Raw genomic sequence first — 27,141 nt, 5'->3', positions numbered from 1 at the left:
TACTGTGAAAAACTGGGCAATCTGGAAGAAATGAACAAATTCCTAGAAACGCACAAACTACCAAAATTCAAGTAGGAAGAAATAGAAAATTTGAACAGACCCATACCATGCAAAGGAATTGAAACAATAATAAAAAAATCTCCCAACAAATAGTGGTACCTGGGTCAGTTAAGCATCTGTCTCTTTAAAAACAATTAATGCTTATTTATTTTTGAGAGAGAGAGAGAGGTGAGTGGGGGAGGGGCAGAGAGAGGGAGACAGAATCTGAAGCAGGCTCCAGGCTCTGAGCTGTCAGCACAGAGCCCAACGCGGGGCTTGAACTCACAAACTTCATGGGTTTGAGCCATCAAACTCTGTTCTGACAGTGCCAAGCCTGCTTGAGATTCTCTCTCTCCCTCTCCATGTACTCCTCCCTGACTCATGCTTCTCTCTTTCTCTCTCTCTTTCTCTCTCTCTCTCTCTCTTTCAAAATAAATAAGTAACTTTAATTTTAAAAAAATCTCCCAACAAACAAGAGTCCTGGGACAGATGGCTTCCCAGGGGAGTTCTACCTGACATTTAAAGAAGACTTAATACCTATTCTCCTCAAACTGTTACAAAAAAAAAAGAAGAAGAAAGAAAGAAATAGAATGAAAGCTTCCAAACTCATTCTCTTGAGCCATCATTACTTTTATTGCAAAACCAAAGACCTCACTATAAAGGAGAATTACAGGCAAATATTCCTGATGAACTTGGATGAAAAAATTCTCAACATGATATTAGCATATCAAATTCAACAGTACCTTAAAAAAATATTCACCATGATCAAGTGAGATTTATTCCTGGGCTGCAAGTCTATTTTAATATCTGCAAATCAATCAAAGTGATACACCACATTAATAAAAGAAAGAACCAGAAGAAAAATATGATCCTGTAAATAAATGCATAAAAAGAATTTCACAACATACAACATCCATTCTTGATAAAAACCCTCAAGGAAGTAGGGGTAGAAGAAACATACGTTAACATCATAAAGGCCATATATGAAAGACCTAAAGCTAGTATCATTCTCAATAGGGAAAAACTGAGACCTTTTCCCCTTAGATCAGGAATGAGACATGGATGTCCAGTCTCATCATTACTATTTAACATACTATGGAAGTCTTAGCCTCAGCAATCAGACAACATAAAGAAATAAAGGGCATACAAATCAGCAAAGAAGAAGTCAAACATTCTCTATTCTCAGACGACATGATACTCTGTGTAGAAAACCCAAAAGATTACACAAAAAAATGTGTGAATTCAGTTTAGTTGCAGGATATAAAATCAACATACAGAAATTTGTTACATTTCTATACACCAATAATGAAGAAGCAGAAAAAGAAATTAAGCAATTGAGCCCATTTGCAATTGCACCAAAAACCATAAGATACCCAGGAATAAACCTAAGTAAAGAGGTAAACGACCTGTACTCTGAAAACTATAGAACACTTATGAAAGTAATTGAGCAAAACACAAAGAGGTGGAAATCATTTCATGCTCACTGATTGGAAGAACAAACATTGTTAAAATGACTATATTTCCCAAAGCAATCTACCCATTTACTGAAAATCCTTATCAAAATACCACCATTTGTTTGCAGAGCTAAAAGAGACAATCCTAAAATTTGGAACCAGAAAAGACCCCGAATAACCAAAGCAATCCTGAAAAATAAATAAAACTGGAGCCATCACAATTCTGGATTTCAAGCTGTATTACAAAGCTGTAGTCATCAAGACAGTATGGTACTGGCACTAAACAGACACACAGATCAAGGGAACAGAGCATAAAACCCAGAAATGGATCCATGACTATATGGTCAATTAATCTTTGACAAACAAGAAATAATATCCAATGGAAAAGAAGACAGTCTCTTTAATAAATGGTGTTGGGAAAACTGGACAGCGACATGCAGAAGAATGAAACTACACCACGTTCTTATACACAAACACAAATTCAGAATGGGTGAAAGACCTAAATGACAGACAGGAAACAATCAAAATCCTAGAAAAGATCACAGGTATCAACCTCTTTGTCCTCAGCCAAAGCAAGTTCTTACTAGATATGTCACTGAAAGCAAGGGAAACAAAAACAAATATGAACTATTGGGACTTCATCAAGATAAAATAGCTTTTGCCCAGTAAAGACAACAATCACCAAAATTAAAAGGCAGCCTATGGAATGGGTGAAGATATTTGCAAATGACATATCTGGTAAAAGGTTAGAATTCAAAATCTGTAAAGAACTTATCAAATTCAACAGCCAAAAAACAAACAACCCAGTTCATAAATGGGTAGAAGACATGAATATACACTTCCAAAGGAGACATCCAGATGGTTAACAGACACATGAAAAGATGGTCAGCATTACTCATCAACAGGGAAATACAAATCCAAACCATGATAAGATACCTGTCAGAATGGCTAAAATTAAAAACACAAGAAACAATAAGTGTTGGCAAGTATGTGGAAAAAGGGGAACCTTCTTGCCTATTGGTGAGAATGAAAACTGGTGCAGCCACTCTAATAGTATGGAGGTTCCTCAAAAAACTAAAAATAGAACTACCCAATTATCCATCGATATCCCTATTAGGTATTTACCCAAGGGATACAAAAAATACAGATTGGATGGGTTACTTGCACCCCAATGTTTGTACCAACACTATCAACAATAGTCAAACTATGGAGAGATTCCAAATTCTCATTGAGTGATGAATGGATAAAGAAGATGTGGTGTATATATATATATATATATCATGGAATATTAATCAGCCATCAAAAAAATGAAATCTTGCCATTTGCAACAACATGAATGAAGCTAGAATTTATCATGTTAAATAAAATAAGTCAATGAGAGAAAGACAAATACTGTATGATTTAACTCATATGTGGAATTCAAGAAACAATACAAATGGAGATATGGGAAGGGTAGGAAAAATAGAAGAGAGGGAAATAAACCACAAGAAACTTCTAGAGAATAAACTGAGGGTTGACAGAGGGATGTGGGTAGGAGATAGGCTAGATGGATGATGGGTATTAAAAAGGGAATATTTTTAGTGTTTCAAATAGTTAATTAATTAATTAATTAAATTTAAATACAAGTTAGTTAGCATATAATGTAATAATGGTTTCAGGAATAGAATTTAGTGATTCTTCACTTACATATAACACCTAGTGCTCATCCCAACAAGTGCCCTCCTTAATGCTCATTATCCATTTAGCCCATCCCCCTACCCAACCCCCCTCCAGCAATACACAGTTTGTACTCTGTATTTAAGAGTTTCTTATGGTTTGCCTCCTTGTTTGTTTTCATCTTGTTTTAAGTAGGGAATTTGTGATCAGCACTGTATGTTGTATGTAAGTGAAGAATCAGTGAATTATACTCCAAAACCAATATTGCACTCTATGTTAAATACCTAAAATTTAAATTAAAAACAAAAAGAACTTGAGGATGCATATATAAGAATTGATCTTATTATTCTCTCTAATTGTGAATATTCTTGGAATTTTTAATTGTAAAATCATCTGGGGAAAATTTAAGTTATAATAACTAGCAACAAATATTTTTTCCTAGTTTTATCCAGGTTTCCTCAGTAGGAAATCTAGTACACTGAATGCACCCTAAAAGGATTTAGGAATTTTCAGGAAGGTCTCATATATCTTGTAACAGATATTTTCTGGTTACTACATGCTATACGTCACCTTAACCTCATTTTTCTCTGTCTCCCTGGTGTATGATGCTCCCTTTTTCTACTTTTTTTTTTTTTTTTTACTATTTGGTCTGTTTTATGAGGAAAAACTGACTCTAATATCACTAGTTCCATGTAAAATAGGCAAAGATTCTAGAGCAATATCTAAGCCCTCTTTTCATAATACTTAGGAATGAATTCTCAGAGACTAAGTGTATGTGAGTGGCATACTGTACTCAGAATCTTTATACTAAACACTGAACCATTATTCTTGATTCTCCCATCCTTTAACTGTTCCCCTAGAGGACTCCTTGGTCTCACATGCACAGAAGCTCCCATGGAGTTGAAGGGGCCACATTATTGGTATTTCAGTTCTATCTGATTTCTGAATTGAATGTACCTAGAATCTCTATAAGTTTCATAACAATTGTTCTGGATAGACATTAGTAGATCCACTGTACTGGTAAAGAAACTAATGCTCAGAGGTTAACAGTAATTTGCTTAAAGCCACAATACAAATAAATGACAGTGCTGAGATTTGAGTCCGTAAAGCCTGATTCCAGGGTCTGTGCTCTTTCTTTTTCCCATTTACTATACACCCACATTGAGTCTGTTTTATTTTTTCATGATATAAATGTTGATGAGTTTCAGAGAATGAGGAGAATGGCCTATGGCTAATAGAAGATCTATATTAGGAAAGAATAAGAAGTAAAATTGGATAGGTAGGGTGGGTTTGATTACACATGTCTTGGAATATCAAGCTCAAGAGGATGAATTTGCTTTGAGAAAGACTAGGGAAATCATAGGATATCTAGAATCATGTGAGGTGTGATGAAAACAAACTCCCAGAAATGTGAAGAGGTTGAGGAAAATAGAAAAGGGCCTTGTTGCTTTAGTTTTTGTTCTTATGAGGGTCATAGGGACAGACCTCAATTACTGGGTGCTCAAGCCAAAAGAATCCCAAAGAAATCAGAACAGAAATGGAAAACGTCCCTGAACAATGAATAACTTCCATTTATGTCTCTACTTAATTTTTGCTGCCATTTTGTTCCAAAACACTCTTCAGAAAATGAATTAAAAACTTAAATAAAAGATAAAATATGTTCCAGCTATTGTGGTGGGGGAAATAATTTCCCTCTACCTTTCTATGTTCTTGGCTTGAGCCCCTGCAACAAAAAAAAAACAGACTAACAAGAGAAAAAAAAACAGAAGTTTTATTAAAATGTATTTCTCATGTATACATGGGAGATACTCAGGGAAAAATAAGTAACTCTAAAAGAGGTGGCTTATAATTCAGGCTTAAGTTCTTATCACAAAAATAAATTAAATGATAATTATATGAAAAGAAAGATGTGTTAACTCATCTTGTTGTGGTAAATATTTCACAATATATACAATAATCAAATCATCACATTTTACACCTCAAACTTACACAGTGTTATATGTCAATTATACCTCAATGAAGCTGGGGAAAGTAGGAATTCAGGCTTAAATACCATCTTAGCTGAGACAAGGAAAGGATGTGGGGGAAGCCAGTTATAGGGATATGACCAGGGAAAACACTATAAAGAAAGGAGAGGTTTGTTATAGAAATTTAAGTAGATACTTTCTTTGTTGATAAGATTCTTTTGTGATTTAAAGTCATTCTTCCTTAATGGTACAGAGAGGAAGAAACGCTTATAAATGGGGATTTCTTTTATAAATTTCAATTTCCCTTACTAAAGGGTAACTTCTCTGGTGTGTTTCAGAGCATCTCCTTTGTCTGCTGTTTCTCAACAGTATCAGCTTACAACAATCCTTATGCCAAAGAAGCACGTTTTTGGATAGCATGTTATTTCATTCTTCAGTATTATTAAGTGCTCAGTGCACATAGGAACACAGAAACTTAAATTCAAATAGAATTCTCCTATCTTGCTCCCAATGCCTATACAGCCCTGGAGAAAGTCTCTCACTTCCTTTCACATACATCGCAACAAGAACAGTTCAGGGGTGTAAAAAACTATATTCTTAAGATGAACTGAAATCTCCCGGTAGCTTTTTCTGAATTTGTTATGAGTTCTTCTTTTTCTTCCCTCTGCTTCTATATAGAATCCATCAGCAATCTCTTCTATATAGCAGCCTTCCATGTTTGAAAACAGCTTCTGCTACTCCTGGCTGTCACTTACATCACTCACTTGTGCCCCCCCTCCCCAAATTAAACATTATCTTTTATTTTGCCAAATGGCAACAAAGAAACCACAGGCTGAATTTCCCATGGGAACATAATTGCATATATACCCAAAGATAATTTCATTTGAAAATTGTGCTCATACACACACACACACAGTACACATAATTCATGGTTATAATAGATTGGTGAGTGGATTTGGTGAAAGGGAGAGAGACTGAATTGCATTTTCAATGGGAAATTCCATATCTGTTGGGCCTGCTTGAACAAGCCTCCTATATGTAGCGATACTGTGTAAATCTCTGATCCTTTCTTTGGTGCAGTTTGGTGCATGTCTGATCTTTATGGGATGTCCCAGGTAATTTACCATATTTAATAAGGTGGATAAATCAATTATGTCCTTTCTGTTCCCATAATCTTCAGAGATGTTCTGCCAACTTTTCTGTGGATTAAGGTTCTTTAAGAAACAAACCTTTTGGAGGAATCCTGGGAAGATGTTGGCGTAGGAGGAAGCTGGGCTCACCATGTGTCCTGCTGATCACTTAGATTCCACCTACACCTGCCTAAATAACCCAGAAAACCGCCAGAAGACTAGCAGAATGGAGTCTCCAGAGCCAAGCGCAGATGAAAGGCCCACGGAAGAGGGTAGGAAGGGCGGCAAGGTGGTGCGAGCTACACAGACTGGCAGGAGGGAGCCTGGGCAGAGGGGTGGCCTGCTGGCCAAGCAGAGCCCCCAAGTCTGGCTTGCAAAAGCGGAGGGGCTGGACAGAGTGTGTTCCGACAGCAAGTGGGACTTGACATCTGGAAGGTTATAGACAAACAGCTCTGCTCGGAGAACGGGAGGGCTGGAGGACAACCGGAGGGAGAGTTGTTGAGCCCCAGGATGACAGAGCTCAGTTTGGCGGGGAACAAAGGCGCTCGCCAGCGCCATCTCCCTCGCCCATCCCCCAGCCAAAATCCCAAAGGGAATCAGTTCCTGCCAGGGAATTTGCTTGCACCAGGAAAACACCCAACACTGTGCTTCTGTGGATCCATCCCTCCAGCGGGTCTAACTCCCTCCCGGTGCCACAGGGCCCCTCCCAAAGCAGATCTCTGAAGGAAAAGCGGGCTGAGCCTGCCCCTCCGACCACTGGGCACCTTGCCGATCCACCCCAGCTAATACGCCAGATCCCCAGCCTACCACAAGCCTGGCAGTGTGCAAGTAGCCCAGATGGGCCATGCCACCCCACAGTGAATCCTGCTCCTAGGAGAGGGGAAGAGAAGGCACACACCAGTCTGTGGCCCCAGCCGTGGGCTGGGGGCAGACATCTGGGGACAGACACCAGTCTGACTGCAGCCCGCCCACCAATGCAAGTTATTCAAGACAGCACAGGGGAAGTGCTGCTCAGTCCCAGACAACTCCAGGGACTATCCAAAATGATGAAACGGAAGAATTCCCCTCAGAAAAAGTCGAGAAAATAACAACACCTAATGAACTGATCAAAAAGGATTTAAACAATATAACAGAAATTGAATTTAGAATAGTACTCATAAAATTAATCGCTGGGATTGAAAACAGTGTAAAGGACAGCAGAGAATCCCTTGCTACAGAGATCAAGACACTAAGGAACAGCCAGAAGGACCTAAAAATGCTATCATTGAACTGCAAAATAAAATGGAGACAACTACGGCTTGGATTGAAGAGGCAGAGGAGAGAATAGGTGAACTAGAAGATAAAATTATGGAAAAAGAAGAAGCTGAGAAAAAGAGAGATAAAAAAAATCCAGGAGTATGAGGGGAAAATTAGAGAACTAAGTGATGTACTAAAGAGAGATAATATACGCAAAATTGGTATTCCAAAGGAGGAAGAGAGAGGGAAAGGTGCTCAAGGTGTACTTGAAGAAATCTTAGCTGAGAACTTCCCGAATCTGGGGAAGGAAAAAGGCATTGAAATCCAAGAGGCACAGAGAACTCCCTTCAGATGGAACTTGAATCGATCTTCTGCATGACATATCATAGTGAAACTGGCAAAATACAAGGATAAAGAGAAAATTCTGAAAGCAGCTAGAGATAAATGTGCTCTAACATATAAACAGAGACCTATAAGACTCGTGATGGATCTCTCTACTGAAACTTGGCAGGCCAGAAAGGAATGGCAGGAGATCTTCAATGGGATGAACAGAAAAAAAATATGCAGCCAAGAATCCTTTATCCAGCAAGTCTGTCATTTAGAATAGAAGGAGAGATAAAGGTCTTCCCAAACAAACAAAAACTGAAGGAATTCATCACCACTAAACCAACCCCACAAGAGATCCTAAGGGGGATCCTGTGAGACAAAGTACCAGAGACATCGCTACAAGCATGAAACCTACAGACATCACAATGACTCTAAACCCGTATCTTTCTATAATAACACTGAATGTAAATGGACTAAATGCGCCAACCAAAAGACATAGGGTATCAGAATGGATAAAAACACAAGACCCATCTATTTGCTGTCTACAAGAGACTCATTTTAGACCTGAGAACACCTTCAGATTGAGAGTGAGGGGATGGAGAACTATTTATTATGCCACTGGAAGTCAAAAGAAAGCTGGAGTAGCCATACTTATACCAGACAAACTAGACTTTAAATTCAAGGCTGTAACAAGAGATGAAGAAGGGCATTATATAATAATCACAGGGTCTATCCATCAGGAAGAGCTAACAATTATAAATGTCTATGCCCTGAATATGGGAGCCCCCAAATATATAAAACAATTACAAACATAAGCAACCTTATTGATAAGATGTGGTAATTGCAGGGGAATTTAACACTCCACTCACAGAAATGGAGAGATCATCTAGACACATGGTCAATAAAGAAACAAGGGCCCTGAATGATACATTGGATCAGATGGACTTGACAGATATATTTGGAAGTCTGCATCCCAAAGCAACAGAATATACTTTCTTCTCGAGTGCACATGGAACATTCTCCAAGATAGATCACATACTGGGTCACAAAATAGCCCTTCATAAGTTTACAAGAATTGAGATCATACCATGCATACTTTCAGACCACAATGCTATGAAATTTGAAATCAACCACAGGAAAAAGTCTCGAAAACCTCCATAAGCATGGAGCTTAAAGAACACCCTACTAAAGAATGAATGGGTCAACCAGGCAATTAGAGAAGAAATTAAAAAATATATGGAAACGAAAATGAAAATACAACAATCCAAACGCTTTGGGATGCAGCGAAGGCAGTCCTGAGAGGAAAATACATTGCAATCCAGGCCTATCTCAAGAAACAAGAAAAATCCCAAATACAAAATCTAACATCATATCTAAAGGAAATAGAAGCAGAACAACAAAGACACCCTAAACCCAGCAGAAGAGAAATAATAAAGATCAGAGCAGAAATAAACAATATAGAATCTAAAACACTGTAGAGGAGATCAACGAAACCAAGAGTTGGTTTTTTGAAAAAATAAACAAAACTGATAAACCTCTAGCCAGGCCTCTCAAAGAGAAAAGGGAGATGACCCAAATAGATAAAATCATGAATGAAAATGGAATGATTACAACCAATCCCTCAGAAATACAACCAATTATCAGGGAATACTATGAAAAATTATATGTCAACAAACTGGACAACCTGGAAGAAATGGACAAATTCCCAAACACCCACACCCTTCCAAAATTCAATCAGGAGGAAATAGGAAGCTTGAACAGACCCATAACCAGCGAAGAAATTGAATCAGTCATCAAAAACCTCCCAGCAAATAAGAGTCCAGGACCAGGTGGCTTCCCAGGAGAGTCCTACCAGACGTTTAAAGCAGAGATAATACCTTTCTTTCTCAAGCTATTCCACAAAATATAAAGGGAAGGAAAACTTCCAGACTCATTCTATGAAGCCAGTATTACTTTGCTTCCTAAACCAGACAGAGACCCAGTAAAAAAAGGGAACTACAGGCCAATATCCCTGATGAATATGGATGCAAAAATTCTCAACAAGATACTAGCAAATCGAATTCATCAGCATATAAAAAGAATTATTCACCATGATCAAGTGGGATTCATTCCTGGGATGCAGGGCTGGTTCACCATTCACAAATCAATCAATGTGATACATCACATTAATAAAAGAAAACATAAGATCCATATGATCCTGTCAATCGATGCAGAAAAGGCCTTTGACAAAATTCAGCATCCTTTCTTAATAAAAACCCTTGAGAAAGTCGGAATAGAAGGAACATACTTAAACATCATAAAAGCCATTTATGAAAAGCCCACAGCTAACATCATCCTCAATGGGGAAAAACTGAGAGCTTTTTCCCTGAGATCAGTAACACGATAGGGATGTCCACTCTCACTGCTGTTGTTTCACATGGTGTTGGAAGTGCTAGCATCAGCAATCAGACAACAAAAGGAAATCAAAGGCATCAAAATTGGCAAAGATGAAGTCAAGGTTTCGCTTTTTGCAGATGACATGATATTTTACATGGAAAACCCAATAGGCTCCACCAGAGGTCTGCTAGAACTGATACATGAATTTAGCAAAGTTGCAGGATACAAAGTCAATGTACAGAAATCAGTTGCATTCTTATACACTAATAATGAAGCAACAGAAAGACAAATAAAGAAACTGATCCCATTCACAATTGCACCAAGAAGCATAAATACCTAGGAGTAAATCTAACCAAAGATGTAAAAGATCTGTATGCTGAAAAGTATGGAAAGCTATGAAGGAGATTGAAGAAGATATAAAGAAGTGGTAAAACATTCCGTGCTCATGGATTGGAAGAATAATTATTGTCAAAATGTCAATACTTCCCAAAGCTCTCTACACATTCAATGCAATCCCAATCAAAATTACAGCAGCATTCTTCTCGAAACTAGAACAAGCAATCCTAAAATTCATTTGGAACCACAAAAGGCCCCGAATAGCCAAAGTAATTTTGAAGAAGAAGACCAAAGCTGGAGGCATCACAATCCCAGACTTTATCCTCTACTACTAAGCTGTAATCATCAAGACAGCATGGTATTGGCACAAAAACAGACACATAGACCAATGGAATAGAATAGAAACCCCAGAACTAGACCCACAAACGTATGGCCAACTAATCTTTGACAAAGCAGGAAAGAATATCCAGTGGAAAAAAGACGGTCTCTTTATTAACTCTTTTATAAGTGTTTGAAAATCTTTGTGGAAAAATATAAGAAAAGAGTCATCTTCTCAACTCTGTGAAAAAATATTGTGGAGAGACCATCAATAAACCAACATCTTGCTTTACCAATTTAGAAGTGTTTAAAAATAATTTGGGGAATTATAAGAAAAGTGCCATTACTCAACTCTGTGAAACAACAGCTGGAGAAACAATTTTCAACTGACTTCTTATTTCACTAAGTTAGAAGTTTTTGAAAACAATGGCGGGGAAGTTGAAGGAAACTGAAATATACTCAAGTATGTGAAACAACCTAGTGTAGAAACCATCTTTCAAGTAACATTTTGTTTCACTAATTTAGAAGAGTTTGAAAACTTATACGGGGAAGTATAAGTACCATATACTCAACTCGGTGAAAGAACACAGTGGAGAAAATATCTTTCAACTAAAATTTTGTTGTACTAAGTTAGAATTGTTTGAAATACTAGGGAAAGAAATATGACTAAATTGCCACAAACACAACACTGAAAAAAGTGTGGAGATAACATCTTTCCACTAACATCTTGATTCACTAAGTTAAAAGTGAATCACTTGGCTGGGAAAGATAAAGAAGGTGCCATATACTCAACTCTGTGAAACAACACTGTTGAGAAACAATGTCTCAAGGAACATCTTCTTTCACTAAGTTAGAATTGTTTGAAAACTTAGGCAGGGAAGAAGAAAAATAGTGCCATATACTCAACTCTGTGAAATAACACTGTGGAGACACCACCCTTCTACTAACTTCTTCTTTTACCATGTTAGAAGTGTTTGAAAACCTTTGTGGGGAAGAGTAATGAAAATGTTATAAACTCAACTTTGTGGAAAAAGAAAAAACATTGGAGAAACCATCATTCACCGACCATCTTGGTTCACTAAATTAGACATGTTTGAAATCCTATGCGTTGAAGTAAAAGGACAGTGTTATATAAACAACTCTTGGTGGAAACACTATGGAGAAAAAAATCTTTCAACTAAATTATTTTTTCACTTACTTAAAAGTGTTTGAAAACCTATGTGGGTAAGTTATAAAGAAAATGCCATTTACTCAACTCTGTGGAAGAACAGAGTGGAAAAACCAACTTTCAACTAATATCGTTTCACTTAGATGTGTTTGAAATAACAGTCCTAGAAATGTATGATAAAAACCATAATATCAACTCTATGAAAGAATAAAGAGAATAAATCAACTTTCAAATATAATTTTGTTTTAATAATTTACAACTTTCTGAAAAACTATGTGGGGAAATATTTAAAAAGGGGTCATATACCCAAATATGTGAAACAACACTGTGGAGGTGTGAACTTTAAAAGAACTTCTTCTTTCACTAAGTTAAAAGTGATTGAAAACCTATGTGGGGAAGTATAAGGAAAGTGCCATTACTCAACTCTGTGAAGGAACACTGTGAAAAACACAACTTTCAACTAACATCTTGTTTCACTAAATTAGAAGTGTTTGAAATAGACGTCTAAGGCAAATAAGGCAAATGCCATATTCTCAATTCTGTGCAAGAATAAACAGGATAAATCACCTTTCAACCATAATCTTGTTTAAATAATTTACAAGTGTTTGAAAATCCATGTGGGGAAGTATGAAAAAGGGCCATATACCTGAAAGGGACAAAGGAGTTATCATTTTCATTGACTTCCATATACTTTTTAATTTCCTTTTTAACTGCTTGGTTAGACCATTCATTCTTTAGTAGGATGTTCTTCAGTCTCCAAGTATTTGTTACCTTTCCAAATTTTTTCTTGTGGTTGATTTCAAGTTTCATAGCGTTGTGGTCTGAAAATATGCACGGTATGATCTAGATCTTTTTGTATTTATTTAGAACTGATTTGTGTCCCAGTATATGGTCTATTCTGGAGAACATTCCATGTGCACTGGGATGTAGCAAAGGCACTCATAAGAGGAAAGTATATAGCAATCCAGGTCTTCCTAAAGAAGGAAGAAAGATCTCAGGTACACAACCTAACCTTATACCTTAAGGAGCTGGAAAAAGAACAGCAAATAAACCCAAAACCAGCAGAAGACAGGAAATAATAAAGATTAGAGCAGAAATTAATGCTATCAAAAACAAAAAACAAAAAACAAACAAACAAACAAAAAAACAGTAGAACAGATCAATAACCAGAAGCTGGTTCCTTGAAAGAATTAATAAAATTGATAAACCACTAGCAAGTTTGATCAAGAAGAAAAAGGAAAAGACCCAAATAAATAACGTTTATTTATTTTTGGGACAGAGAGAGACAGAGCATGAACGGGGGAGGGGCAGAGAGAGAGGGAGACACAGAATTGGAAACAGGCTCCAGGCTCTGAGCCATCAGCCCAGAGCCTGACGCGGGGCTCGAACTCACGCACCGCAAGATCGTGACCTGGCTGAAGTCGGAGGCTTAACCGACTGCGCCACCCAGGCGCCCCACGACCCAAATAAATAAAATCAAGAATGAAAGAGGAGAGATCACAATCAACACAACAGAAATAAACAAAAATAATAAGAGAATATTATGAGCAATTATATGCCAATAAAATGGGTAATCTGGAAGAAATTGACAAATTTCTGGAAACATACACACTACCAAAACTGAAACAGGAAGAAATAGAAAATTTGAACATACCCATAACCAGTAAGGAAATCGAATTAGTAATCAAAAATCTGCCAAAAAACAAGAGTCCAGGGCCAGACGGCTCTCCAGGGGAATTCTACCAAACATTTAAGGAAGAGTTAACACCTATTATCTTGAAATTGTTCCAAAACATAGAAATGGAAAGAAAGCTTCCAACCTCTTTCTATGAAGGCAGCATTACCTTGATTCCAAAACCAGACAGAGACCCCACTAAAAAGGAGAACTATAGACCAATTTCCCTGATAAACATGGATGCAAAAATCCTCAACAAGATATTAGCCAACCAGATCCAACAATACATTAAAAAAATTATTCACCACAAGCAAGTGGGATTTATACCTGTGATGCAGGGCTGGTACAATATCCGCAAAAAAATTACCATGATTCATCACATCAATAAAAGAAAGGACAAGAACCATATGATCCTCTCAATAGATGCAGAGAAAGCATTTGACAAAATACAGCATCCTTTCTTGATAAAAAGAAAGAAAGTAGGGATAGAAAGAGCATACCTCGAGATCATAAAAGCCATATATGAACAACCCAACGCTAATATCATCCTCAATGGGGAAAAACTGAGAGCTTCCCCCCTAAAGTCAGGAACAAGACAGGGATGTCCACTCTCATCACTGTTATTCAACATAGTATTGGAAGTCTTAGCCTCTGCAATCAGACAACACAAAGAAATAAAAGGCATCCAAATTGCCCAGGAGGAGGTCAAACTTTCACTCTTCACAGATGACATGATGCTCTATATGGAAAACCCAAAACATTCCACACAAAAAATGGCTAGAACTGATTCATGAATTCAGGAAAGTTGCAGGATAAAAAATCAATGCACAGAAATCTGTTGCATTCCTATACACCAACAATGAAGCAACAGAAAGAGAAATCAAGGAATCAATCCCATTTACAGTTGCACAAAAAGCATAAAATACCTAGGAATAAATCTAACCAAAGAGGTGAAAAATCTTTACACTGAAAACTATAGAAAGCTTATGAAAGAAATTGAAGAAGACACAAAAAAATGGAAAAAGATTCCATGCTCCTGGATAGGAAGAACAAATATTGTTAAAATGTCGATACTACCCAAAGCAATCTATGTATTCAATGCAATCCCTATCAAAGTAACACCAGCATTCTTCACAGAGCTAGAACAAATAATCCTAAAATTTGTATGGAAACAGAAAAGACCCCGAATATCCAAAACAATCTTGAAAAAGAAAATCAAAGCGGGAAGCATCACAATCCCAGACTTCAAGCTATACTACAAAGCTGTAATCATCAAGACAGTATGGTACTGGCACAAGAACAGACAGTTCAATGGAACAGAATAGAGAATGGAGAAATGGACCCACAAACATATGGCCAACTAATATTTGACAAAGCAGGAAAGAATATTCAATGGAATAAAGACAGTCTCTTCAGCAAGTGGTGCTGGGAAAAGTCAACAGCGACATGCAGAAGAATGAACCTGAACCACTTTCTTACACCATACACAAAAATAAACTCAAATGGATTAAAGACCTCAATGTAAGACAGGAAGCCATCAAAATCCTTGAGGAAAAAGCAGGCAGAAACCTCTTTGATCTTGCCCGCAGCAACTTCTTACTCTACACGTCTCTGGAGGCAAGGGGAAAAAAAGCAAAAATGAACTACTGAGACCTCATCAAAATAAAAAGCTTCTGCACAGCAAAGGAAATAATCAGCAAAACTAAAAGGCAACTGAAAGAATGGGAGAAGATATTTGCAAATGACATATCAGATAAAGGGTTAGTATCCAAAATCTATAAAGACCTTATCAAACTCAACACCCAAAAAACAAATAATCCAGTGAAGAAATGGGCAAAAAAACATGAATAGACACTTCTCCAAGGAAGACATCCTGATGGCCCACCGACACATGAAAAAAATGCTCAACATCACTCATCATCAGGGAAATACAAATCCAAACCACAATGAGATACCACTTTACACCTGTCAGAATGGCTAACATTAACAACTCAGGCAACAACAGATGTTGGCGAGGATGCAGAGAAAGAGGGTATCTTTTGCATTGTTGGTGGCAATGCAAGCTGGTGCAGCCACTATGGAAAACGGTATAGATGTTCCTCAAAATCTCAAAATAGAACTACCCTACGACCCAGCAATTGCACTACTATGTATTTATCCAAAGGATACAGGTGTGTTGTTTCAAAGGGACACATGCACCCCCATGTTTATAGCAGCACTATCAACAATAGCCAAAGTATGGAAAGAGCCCAAATGTCCATCAATGGATGAATAGATAAAGAAAATGTGGTATATGTATACAATGGAGTATTACTTGGCAATCAAAAATATGAAATCTTGCCATTTGTAACTACGTAGATGGAACTGGAGTGTATTATGCTAAGTGAAATTAGTTACAGAAAGACAAAAATCATGTGACTTCACTCATATGAGGACTTTAAGAGACAAAACCGATGAACATAAGGGAGGGAAAACAAAAATAATATAAAAACAGGGAGTTGGACAAAACAGAAGAGACTCATAAATATGGAGAACAGAGGGTTATGGGAGGGGTTGTGGGAGGGGCGATAGGCTAAATGGGTAAGGGGCACTAAGGAATATATACCTGAAATCATTGTTGCACTATATGCTAACTAATTTGGATGTAAATTTTAAAAAATAAAATATAAAATTAAAACAAAAAAGGGGACAAAGGAGAAGGTTTCATTACCATTAAGAGTCTATAACCAGGTGAGAGCAGAGTCAGAATATCTTCATCTTGATACCTGGTGGTGCTCTGGTGGGAAGAGCAAATTCCTAGAAGACAGTGAAGTCTGAGGGGTCCTTGAGCCACACAAAGAGAGGCAGTTCCTCTGTTGGGAGGATATTTGATAGAGGCTGTGCAGCCTAACCACAGGAAAAGGTCCTAGCAGACTCCAGATTACAGCCACATTTGCTGGTGTTGGAACAAAGACACTAAGGTGAAGCCTGGTGCCAGAGGTGTGTTGTGATTTACTATAGTCCTTTAATTGCTGCTGCCATACAGTAGCATGCAATTTTTCTGAGTGAGGAGCTGGCAACCAGTCACACTCTGTGCCTCTGCAGCAGTGTAGTAGTGTGAGCATTCCTGGGGACAGACTGGCACCCAGCCATTGATCAGGAAGATCATCCCCCAGAGGGTCAGAGCAGGTTCAACCTGAAGGACCCTCAGAAGTGAAGGGTTTGGAAAAACAGTCCCATCTGGATAAAATTCAGGAGGATGATGCTTCTTGGGAGGGTGATGGCTTGGGCGTGCACTGTGTAGAAGTGGGGAGTGGATCAAAACTGGAGACAAAGGAGGGATGATTTATTGCTGATTGCCAAGAGTTCTGATGTTAGAGACTGGGAAGCCGGGTGAAGCCACTTCTACTACCCCAGTACATACGGCCTACATGTGCCACACCAATTCAGCCCACTAAGCTAAGCAGCATCACCTAGTGGAGAATGGAGCCATTACATCAAGCCCCATCCAACTGTGCCAATTAATACCTACAGGACAACCAGAAGTCCCTCCCCCTGCTTAGTGTACAGACTCTAAAGTGCTTCATAGTTTGACTTAGAGGTGTAACTGGGTGTAATTTTGTTATGATTTCATTACATTCAATGGTCCATCAATTTATGTTTTCCTTTTCTTATTCTTGCATACAGCAGAAAAAATATTTTTATTTTCAGTTTCTATGAAAAGATTTTTTTTATTTTTCTACTATAATTAATCTTCTTTCAACAACTATAGTAAACACACCTCGGATCTACTTCCTTTATTTGACTTTTTTCTGTTGTATTTAATTTTTTTAATTTATTTTTTAATAATTCTTTTTCTTCCTCCAAAATGACAAAACAAAGGAATTCACCCAAAAGAGAGAACAGGAAGAAATGAGAGCCAGAGACTTAATCAACACAGATATATGGAAGATGTCTGAACCAGAAGTTAGAGTCAAGAAAATAAGAATACTAGTTGGGGTTTAAAAAAACATGGAATCTGTTTCTGTGGAGATAAAAGAAGTAAAAGATAGCCAGGGTGAAATTAAAAATGCAATAACAGATGTAATCTCGAATGAATGCCACAGCAGCAAGGATGAATGAAGTAGAGCAGTGAAAACATGATATAGAAGATAAACTTATGGAAAATAATGAAACAGAAAACAAGAGGGAAACTAAGGCAAAAGAGCACAATTCAAAAATTAGAGAACTCAGTGATTCATTAAAAGGAACAACTTCTGAATCATTGGGTTTAAGGAGATGAAGAGAGAAAAAGATATAGAAGGTTAATGTGAGCAAATCATAGCAGAAAACTTTCCTAACCTGGAGAAAGTCACAGACATCATGATACAGGAAGAAAAGAGATTCAAGAAAAACAAACCATCAACGAGGGATATCATAGTCAAATTCACAAAACACACAGGCAAGGAAAGAATTATGAACGCAGCAAGGGAAAAAAAATCTTTAAACTATTAGAGAAAACAGATCAGGTTCACAGCAGATCTATCTACAGAAACTTGGCTGACCAGAAAAGGGTGGCAGTATATATTCTAAGTGTTGGATTGGAAAAATATACAGCCAAGAATTCTTCATCCAGCGAGGCTGTTATTCAAAATAGAAGGAGAGATAAAGAGTTCTCCCGACAAAAACTAAAGGAGTTTGTGACCACTAAACAAGCCCTGCAAGAAATCTTAAGGGGGACTCTCTCAGGAGAGAAAAGTTGAAACAAAACAAAAAAACACCAAAAGCAACAAAGTCTAGAAAGGACCAGGAAACACCACCAGAAACTCCAACTCAATAGGCAACACAAGTATAATAAGTTCATATATTTCAGTACTCACTCTAAATGTCAATGAAGTAAATGCTCCAATCAAAAGACATATGATAACATAATGGATAATAAAACAAGATCCAGCTATGTGCTCCTTATAAAAGACCCATTTTAGATCTAAAGACACCTTCAGATTGAAAGCAAGGGGATGGAGAACCATCTGTCATGCTAATTTGGCTATCATCGCCAAAAGAAAGACAGAGTAGCTATACTTATATGAGATAATCTATATTTTAAAATGACTATATTGTGCTCGCTTCGGCAGCACATATACTAAAATGACTATAATAAGAGATGAAGAAGGCCATTATATCATAATTAAGGGGTCTATCCACCAAGAAAACATAACACTTGTAAGCATTTATGCCCCCAACGTGAAACAACCAAATGTGTAAATAAATTAATCACAAACATAAAGAAATTCATTGAAAATAATACCATAATAGTAGAGGACTTTAACACTCCACTTACAACAATGGACATATCATCTAAGCAGAAAATCAACAAACAAACAATGGATTTGAATGACAAACTGTACCAGAAAGACTTAACAAATATATTCAGAACATTTCATCCTAAAGCAGTGAAATACACATTCTTTTCAAGTGCACATGGAATATTCTCCAGAATAGATCACATAATGTGACACAAATCATCACTCAACAAGTACAAAAGATTGAGATCATACCATGCATAATTTCAGACCACAATGCTATGAAACTCAAAATAAACCACAAGAAAAAAATTGGAAAGTCCACAAATACATGGAAACTAAACAACATCCTACTAAAGAATGAATGGGTTAAACATGAAGTTAAAGAGGAAATTAAAAAGTACATGGAAGACAATGAAAATGATAACATCACAGACCAAAATTTCTAGAATTCAGCAAAGGTGGTTATAAGAGGGAAGTATATAGCAATCTAGGCCTTACCAAAGAAGGAAGTGCTCAGATAAAGAAACTAAACTTACACCTTAAAGATCTGGAAAATGAACAGCAAATAAAACCCAAAACCACCAGAAGACAGGCAGTAATGAAGATTAGAGAAGAAATCAATGCTATTGAGATTAAAAAAAAAAAGTAGTACAGATCAATGAAACCAGAAATTGATTCTTTGCAAAAATTAACAAAATTGAGAAACCCCTAGCCAGTTTGACCAGAAAGAAAAAGGTAAGGACCCAAATAAATAAAATCAAGAATGAAAGACATCACAACCAACACTGAAGAAATACAAACAATAATAACAGAATATTATGAGCAATTATATGCCAATAAATTGGGCAATCTGGAATAAAAGGAAAAATTCCTAGGAACATATAAAGTATCAAAAGGTAGAAAATTTGAACAGACCCATAACAAGTAAAGAAATTGAATTAGTAATCAAAACTCTTCCCTGCCCCCTCCAGAAAGAAAGAAAGAAAGAAAGAAAGAAAGAAAGAAAGAAACAAGAGTATGAAGCCCGATGGCTTTCCAGGGGAATCCTACTCAGCATTTAAAGAAGAGTTAACACCTATTCTTCTGAAGCTTTTCCAAAAAATAGAAATTGAAGGCAAACCTCCAAAGTCATTCTCTGAGGCCAACATTACCTTGATTCCAACACCATACAAACAACCTACTAAAAAGGAGAAATACAGCCCAATTTCCATGATGAGCATGGATGCATAAATTCCCAATAAGATATTAGCCAACTGGATCCAACGATACATTAAAAGAATTATTCACCACAATCTAGTGGGATTTATACCTGGGAAGCAAGGCTGGTTCAATATCTACAAATCAGTTATTGTGATACATCACATTAATAAAAGAAAGGACAAGAACTGCATGATCCTCTCAATAGATGCAGAGAAAGCATCCGACAAAATACAACATTTCTTGATAAAAAACCCTCAAGAATGTAGGGATAGAAGGAACATAACTCAAGATCTTAAAGTCGTATACAAGAGATCCACTGCCAATATCATCTGCAATGGGGAAAATCTGAGAGCTCTCAGGAATACGACATGGATTCCCCCTCTTGTCACCATTATTCAATGTAGTATTAGAAGTCCTAACATCAGCAATCAGACAACACAAAGAAATAAAAGGCATCCAAATCAGTAAGGAGGAAGTCAAATTTTCACTCTTGGCAGGAGACATGATATTCTAAATGGAAAACCCAAAAGTTCCACAAAAACCTGCTAGAACTGATCCATGAATTCATCAAAGTTGCAGAATATAAAATCAATGCACAGAAATTGGTTACATTTCTGTACACCAATAATGAAGCAACATAAAGAGAAATAAAGGTATCTGTCAAGTTTACAATTGCACCAAAAAACATGAAACACCTAGGAATAAACCCATCCAAAGAGGTGAAAAGTCTATACACTGAAATCTATAGAAAGTTTATGAAAGAGATTGAAGAAGACACAAAAAAATGGAAAAATATTCCAGGCTCATGGATTTTAAGAACAAATATTGTTAAAATGTTGATACTACCTGAAGCACTCTACATATTCAATGCAATCTCTATCAAAACAACACCAGCATTCTTCACAGAGCTAGAACAAACAATCCTAAAATTTATGTGGTACTAAAAAAGACCCTGAATAGCCAAATCAATCCTGAAAAAGAACCAAATCCAGAGGCATCACATTTTGAGGATTCAAGATGTGTTACAAAGCTGTAATCATAAAGACAGTATGGTACTGACACAAAAACAGAAACTTAGATCAATGGAACAGAATAGAGAAACCAGAAATGGACCCGCAAACACATGTCCAACTATTATTTGACAAAGCAGGAAAGAATATCCAATGTAATAAAGACAATCTCTTCAGTAAATGGTGTAGGGAAATCTGAACAGCGACATGCAGAAAAATTAACCTGGACCACTTTCTTACACCATACATAAAATGGATAAATGACCTAAACATAAGACAGGAACTCATCAAAATCCTAGTAGAAAAATCAGGCAAAAATTTCTTTGGCCTTGGCTGCATCAGCTTCTTACACAACACGTCTCCAAGGCAAGAGAAACAAAAGCAAAAATGAACTATTGTGACTTCATCAAGATAAATACATTATTAACAGTGAATGGAACAATCAGCAAAAGTAAAAGGCAACCAAATAAATGGGAGAATATATATGCAAATGACATATCAGATAAAGGGTTAGTATCCAAAGTCTATGAAGAATTTATCAAACTCAACAACCAAAACACAAATAATCCAGTGAAGAAATTGGCAAAATATAAAAATAGACAATTTTAAAAAGAAGACATCCAGATGGCTAACAAACACATGAAAAAGTGTTCAACATAACTCATTATCAGGGAAATACAAATCAACACCACAATGAGATAACACCTCATGCCTGTCAGAATGGCTAAAATTAACTCAGGAAAAAACAGATGTTGGTGTGGTTGCAGAGAAAGGGGAGCTCCTTTGTTCTGCTGTTGGGAATGGAAACTCGTGCATCAATATTGGAAAACAGTATGGAGGTTCCTCAAAAAATTAAAAATTAAAAACAAAACTAACCTACAACCCAGAAATTGCACTACTAGGTATTTATCCAAGGGATACAGGTATGCTATTTTGAAGGGACAGATGCAGCCCAATGTTTATAGCAGTGCTATCGACAATATTCAAAGTATGAAAAGAGCCTAAGTGTCCATTGACAGATGAATGGATGAAGAAGATGTGGTATATATACCATATATATATATGGAGTATTACATATATATATATATGTATTATATGGAGTATTACATATATATATATATATGGAGTATTACAATTAGAGGGTATTACATTAAGTGAAATGAGTCAGAGAAAGACAAATATCATATGACTTCACTCATATGAGGAACTTAAGATACAAAACAGATGAGCCTAGGGGAATGGAAGCAAAAATAATATTAAAAACAGGGAGTTGGACAAAACATAAGAACCTCTTAAATATAGAGAAAAAATGAGGGTTGCTGGAGGGCTTGTCAGTGGGTTAATTACTAAATGAGGAAGACATTAGGAGAGATCAGAACTTGGTGTTATACATAGGGGATGAATCACTGCATTCTATGCCTGAAATCATTATTACACTATATGCTAATACTTTGGATATAAATTAAAAACAAAAATGAGAAACAATGGAAAAAATAAGAGAAAATTAAAAAAATAAAAAATAAAACCTAGGTATTGAAGTATATCCAAAGTGCCATATATTGAACTCTGTGAAGGAAAACTGTGGAGACAACATCTTTCACCTCACATCTTGTTTCATTAAGTTAGAAGTTTTTGAAACTGTATGCGGGGAACTATGAGGAAAGTGCCATATACTCAACCTATTGAAACAACACTTGGATAAAGCATCTGTCAACTGACACCTTTTTTTCACTAAGTTGGAAGTGTTCGAAAACCAATTCAGGGAACTATAAGGAAAGTGCTTTAAATTCAACTATGCCAAACAACACTATGGAGAAATTGTCTTTCAACTAATATCTTTTATTTGTTTCTTTGTTTGTTTGTATTTTTATTTTTTTAAAAAAATTTACATCCAAGTGAGTTAGTATATAGTGCAACAATGATTTCATGGGTAGATTCCTTAATTCCCCTTACCCATTTATCCCATCCCCCCTCCCACAACCCCTCCAGTAAACCTCTGTTTGTTCTCCATATTTAGAAGTCTCATATTTTGCCCCCTCCGTTTTTATATTATTTTTGTTTCCCTTCCCTTATGTTCATCTGTTTTGTCTCTTAAAGTCCTCCTATGAGTGAAGTCATATGATATTTGTCTTTCTTTGAATGACAAATTTCGCTTAGCATAATACCTTCTAGTTCCATCCATGTAGTTGTAAATGACAAGATTTGATACTTTTTGATTGCTGAGTAACAGTCCATTGTATATGTGTGTGTGTGTGTGTGATTTGATACTTTTTGATTGCTGAGTAACAGTCCATTGTATATGTGTGTGATATATATATATCTATATATATATCACATCTTCTTTATCCATTCATCCATCAATGAACATTTGGGCTTTTTCCATACTTTAGCCATTATTGATAGTACTGCTATAATATTGGGGTGCATGTGTCCCTTTGAAACAGCAGTAATTGCACTACTAGATATTTATCCAAGGGATACAGGTATGCTGTTTCAACTAATATCTTGTTTCATTAAGTTAGAAGTGTTTGAAAACCTGGGCCTAATAGTATAAGGACAGTTCCATATACTGAGTCTATGAAAAAACAAAGTGGAGAACCATGTTTCCACTAATATCTTGTTTCACTAAGTTAGAAGTGTTTGAAAACCTAGGCGAGGAAGTAGAAGGAAATAGGCATGAAACAAACTCTGAAACTACACAGTGGAGAGGCCACCTTTCAATGAGCGTTTTGTTTCATTAAATCATAAGTATTTGAAAACCTTTGTGGGGAAGTACAAGGAAAGTGTCATTTACTCAACTCTGTGAAAAAAAAACACTGTGGATAAATCATACTTCAACTAACATCTTGATTCATTTAGTTACAATTGTTTGAAAACCTAAAGTTAAAAATATAATGAAAGTTCCATATACTCAATTCTGTGAAAGAACAGCATGGAAAATTCACCTTTAACTGCATCTTGATTCACTACTTTAGAAGTGTTTGAAAACTTGGCATAGAAATACAAAGAAACTGCCATATACTCAAGTTTTGAAAGAACACTGTGGAGAAAGCATCTTAAAGCTAGTATCCTGTTTTACTAAGTTGGAAGTCTGAAAACCCACGCCTAGAAATATAATGAAAGTACCATTTACCCAATGCTGTGAAAGAAAAATTGGAGACACAGTCTTTCAACTAACATCTTGATTCACTACATTAGAAGTGTTTGTAAACATATGCGGTTAATTAAAATGGAAGTGCCATATACCCAACTATGTGAAACAACAACTCCAAAAAAACATCTTTCAACTAACAACTTGTTTCACTTATTTAGAAGTGTTTGCAAACCTATGCAGGGAAGAATAATCAAATTGCTGTATACTCAGTTCTGTGAAAGAAAACCGTGGAGACACCATCTTTCAACTAACATCTTGACTCACTAAGTTAGAAGTGTGTGAAAATCTATGTGGGGAACTATGAGGAAAGTGCAGTATACTCAAAGCTGTGAAGCAACACTGTAGAAAACCATCTTTCAACTAACATCTTGTGTCACTTAGAAGTGTTATAATTTAGGCTGGTAAGTAAATGGAAAGTGCCATGTATTCAATTCTGTGAAATTACACAGTTAAAAAACCATCTTTCAAAGAATATTTTGTTTCACTAAATTGGAAGCATTTGAAAACCTATGCAGGGAAGTAGAAGGAGAGTGCAATATCCTCAACTCTGTGAAACAACACATCTGAGAAACTATTTTTCAACTAACATCTGGCTTCACTAAGATAGAATTGTTGAAAAGCTAGGCCTAAAATAAAACAAAGCTGCCATATACTCAACTCTGTGAAGCAACACTGTGGAGAAACCATCCTTCAACTAACATCTTGTTTCACTAAATTAGAAGTGTTTAAAACCTATTCAAGGAACAATAACGAAAGTGCCATATACTCAACTTTATGAAAGAACACAGTGGAGAAACCATTTTTCAACGATCATCTTTTTTCACTAACTTGTAAGTGTTTGAAAACATAGTACTATAAATATAATTAAAGTGCCATGTATTCAACTCTATGAAAGAACACTGTAGAGAATCCATCTTTCAACTAACAACTTGATTCACATATTTACAAGTATTTGAGAATATAGGCTTAGAAATTTGTAACAAATGTGAAACAACACTGTTTAGAAATATTTTTCAAATAACATATTCTTTCACTAAGTTGGATGTGTTTAAAACATATTCGGGGAAGTATAAAGAGCCATATCCTCAACTCTCTAAAAGACCACAGTGGAGAAACCATATTTCAACAAATATCTTGAGTCACTCACTTAGAAGGATTTTAAAACCTACACCTGGAAACATAATGGAAGTGCCATATCTTTAACTCTATTAAACAACACTGTGGATAAACCAACTTTCAAATAACATTTTGTTCCAATAATTAAGAAGTGTTTGAAAACTACGTGCCAAAATATAGGAAAACGCTATATACTCAACTCTGTGAAACACTATGGAGAAACATTCTTTCAATTAACATCTTACTTCAATATGTTGGAAATGTTTGAAAACATTGCAGGGAAGTATAAAGAAACTGCCACATACTTAAATCTGTGAAAGAACATAGCAGAGAAAGAAACTTTCAAATCACATCTTAATTAAGTTAGAAGTGTTTGAAAACCTAGGTCTAGAAAAAACAACAAAAGTGCCATATACTTAACTCTGTGAACAAAAGTGTGGAGAAATCATCTTTGAAGTAACATTTTGATTCACTAATTTAGAAGTTTTGGAAAATTTTTGTGGGAAGTTATAAGGAAAGAGCCATATACTTAACTCTGTGAATCAACCCTGCAGAGAAACTCTTTAAACTACTATCTTGATTCACTAAATACAAGTGTTTGAAACCCTATGTGAACTATGTGGAAACTGCCATATACTCAGCTCTGTGAAAGAACACTGTGAAGAAACCATATTTCAACTCACATCTTCCTTCACTATGTTAGAATTGTCTGAAAATTGATGCAGGGAAGTATAAGGAAAGTGCCATAATCTGAACACTAAGAAACAACACAGATGCAAAACCATCTTTCAACAAACATCTTGTATCACTAACAGAAGTGTTTGAAAACCTATGTAAGGAAGTATATAGAAAGATCCCTATATTCAACCATGTGAAAGGACACAGTGGAGAAAACAACTTTAAACTAACATCTTCTTTCACTCTAGTAGAAGTCTTTGAAAAAGTAGGCCCAGAAATATAACAAAATTGCCATATCATCAACTCAGGGAAACAAGAGAAGAAAAACCAAGTTTCAAATAACATGTTGTTTCACTAACTTAGAAGTGTTTGAACCTAGGTTTAGGAATGTAAGAAAAGGGAAATATACTCAACTCTGTGAAACAACACAGTGAAATTATCAAATTTCAAATAATATTTTGTTTCACTAAGATAGAAGTGTTTGAAACCTATTTGGGAACTATAAGCAAAGTTTCAAGCACTAAACTTTGTGGAAGAACACAGTGGAGAAACCATCTTTCAACTAACTTTTTTATTTCACTATGTTAGAACGGTTGGAAAACCTAGGTAAGGAGGTAGAAGGAAAGTGAGATAAACTCAGCAGTGTGAAACAACACCATGCCAAGACATCTTTCAACTAACATCTTGTTCATCAAGTTAGAAGTGTGTGAAAACCTATGTGGGAAAATTTTTGACAAAGCGCCATACCCAACTCTTTGAAACAACACAGTGGAGAAGTCATATTTCACTAACATCTTGTTGCACTATGTTAGAAGAATTGAAAACCTGTATGGGGAACTCTGATAAAAGCTGCTCTCCTTTGTGAAGGAACACAGTGGACAAAACATCTTTCAAATAACATCTTGTTTCACTAAGAAGAATTGAAAAATATGTGCACGACTAAAAGGAAAGGTATAATATATTGAAATTTGGAAAACAACACTGTGGAGAAGCCATCTTTCAAAAAACAACTTATTTCATTAAGTTAGAAGTGTTTG

The sequence above is a fragment of the Lynx canadensis genome, chromosome X (genome assembly GCF_007474595.2).
Source record: "Lynx canadensis isolate LIC74 chromosome X, mLynCan4.pri.v2, whole genome shotgun sequence".
Classification (NCBI taxonomy): domain Eukaryota; kingdom Metazoa; phylum Chordata; class Mammalia; order Carnivora; family Felidae; genus Lynx; species Lynx canadensis.
This window is presented reverse-complemented; position numbering follows the sequence as displayed.